General features: G+C 40.2%; 1 pseudogene across 1 annotated transcript; it reads right to left on the bottom strand.

Annotated features, from left to right (window-relative positions):
- Nucleotides 1–577: 577 nt before the first annotated feature.
- LOC104655490 lies at nt 578–1,314 on the bottom strand (annotated as a pseudogene). The gene has a single exon (XR_746981.2). The product of XR_746981.2 is annotated as a peptidyl-prolyl cis-trans isomerase A pseudogene (transcript).
- Nucleotides 1,315–2,438: the final 1,124 nt, after the last annotated feature.

Genomic DNA, 2,438 nt, shown 5'->3' on the forward strand with positions numbered 1-2,438 from the left:
GTACAGTTGAAACCAAAGTTTCAGAGACAGTGCCAGAAAGCAGGAAAAAATATTCCATGACTTTTACCATTCTAGGCAATGCTAATCCCAACAGTCTTTCCTCTGATGCAACAATCTTAAATCATCTTCCACTTCATATCTTCTCCTCCTCCTCTCTTAAGAAGAGAAAGCACTGGATGTTCAAGCCTGATATCTCTGAGTTTTCTTTGACTCCTCTCTCTTTGTCATACCAGCGTTGAGTCAACCACCAAGTTCCAACAACTCTTCCAATTTATTGTTGCTCAAATCTGTCCCTTTCTCCCCGTTACTGTCATTAGCTCTCCAGCAGGCTTTTTCAGTCACCCCCTACTGCCCTCAGGCATACCCTCCTTCAATCCATTCTTCACTCAGCAGCCCAGAGAGTATTACCTAAAACCCAAAACATCACCTAATTGCATCTACACACAGTCTTTCTACTCCCACTCTCAATTCTTTCCTTCTGCACTCAACACCAACATGATGCTTAAACGCTCCCCCATGGCATTCCAAATAAAATTCAAATGTTTTAAATGGCAGACAAAACTGTTCTATATATATATTTTTTTTTGTTATTTAGTTTTTATTTCATAATCATAAACTTAACTCTGCAATCCAGCTAGGCATGGGAGAGAACAAGGAAAACATGGAACCCAAAGGGAACTGCAGCGAGAGCACAAAGATTCTAGGATACTGCGAGCAAATGGGGTGGAGGGGTGCTCTCCTGAGCTACAGAAGGAATGGTCTGGTGGTTAAGATAAAACACAAGTCAAACTTATTCGAGTTGTCCACAGTCAGCAATGGTGATCTTCTTGCTGGTCTTGCCATTCCTGGACCCAAAGCGCTCCATGGCCTCCACAATATTCATGCCTTCTTTCACTTTGCCAAAGACCACATGCTTGCCATCCAACCACTCAGTCTTGGCAGTGCAGATGAAAAACTGGGAACCATTTGTGTTGGGTCCAGCATTTGCCATGGACAAGAGCCAGGACCTGTATGCTTTAGGATGAAGTTCTCATCTTCAAATTTCTCCCCATAGATGGACTTGCCACCAGTGCCATTATGGCGTGTGAAGTCACCACCCTGACACATAAACCCTGGAATAATTCTGTGAAAGCAGGAACCCTTATAACCAAATCCTTTCTCTCCAGTGCTCACAGCACGAAAATTTTCTGCTGTCTTTGGAACTTTGTCTGCAAACACCTCGAAGGAGACGCGGCCCAAGGGCTCACCGTCTATGGCAATGTCGAAGAACATGGTAGGGTTGACCATGGCTAGTACTACAAGAATTTCCTCAGCGGCAGCGTCTGCAAAGCCAAAACTGTTTTATATTAGACTGTGTCTACACTTCCAGTTTCATCTTTTCTCCCATCACTCTTACCAGTCTCAATGTGTATTCCAGCCAGCATCCTTAGCCCCAGAGTATTTTCTATCCTTATAGCTTTGTACATGCAGAGCCCTCTACATAGATTGGACCAGCACCCTCACCAGCTCCTCCTCTTGTCCATTCGTCAATTCTTTTGTTCTAGTAGTAAAATTGGAAGCAAGGCAATTTTAGATGATTTTAATGCAGTTATTCCAGCTGAATAATTCCTCAGATATAAAAAAAAATTTGTAGATAGATGATAGATAGATAGATAGATAGATAGATAGATAGATAGATAGATACCATGTACAGAGATATGGCACAGATTGAGCAGACTCTCCCACCTGCCCCATCCCTGAGCTGCCACAATCCTTTGGACGTGCCTCTCTTAGAGCCCTTGTAATTGTCTTTTGTCTTTGACAAACCACAGTCTTTTAATCACCAGAAGGTTTTAACCTCTTCAGGATCAATAACTCTGTCAAGATATTCTCAACATCAGCTGAATGCTCCCCCACACAATAGCTATTGCTTCTTAAATGGAAAAAATTCTTACCCACACCAAAACTTTCAATGTTAAGAAATTATTATTTGCAAAGAGTGCATACCAAAGCAAAGAGCGTAGAAAGTAAACTTTCCGTACCCTTCAGTAATCAATTTTTACTTAAACACAATTTGAATTTAACAAAATCATCTAATCCCAAGCAAGCAAAAGCTGAATGAACTCATCCCTACTAGACCAGCCTTACAAGAACTGCTCAAGGGATTTCTGCATCTGAAAGCAAAAAAAAAAAAAAATGATAGTCATCATAAAAACAGGTAAAATGATAAAACTCACCTGTAAAACAGAAATATAAAGGAGAAAGTAAAGAATCAAACCTTATCACTACAAAAAATTCACCAAACTACAATGATTAATAATGACAGAGGAAGAAAGGAACAAAGGATATAGAAAACAACCAAAACACAATTAACAAAAGGACAGGAGTAAGTCCTCACCTGTCAATAAACTTGAATGTAAACATTTTAAATTTTCCACTTAAAAGATAGCTTTTAAGAT

Source organism: Rhinopithecus roxellana, chromosome 14 (genome assembly GCF_007565055.1).
Source record: "Rhinopithecus roxellana isolate Shanxi Qingling chromosome 14, ASM756505v1, whole genome shotgun sequence".
In the NCBI taxonomy this organism is placed as follows: domain Eukaryota; kingdom Metazoa; phylum Chordata; class Mammalia; order Primates; family Cercopithecidae; genus Rhinopithecus; species Rhinopithecus roxellana.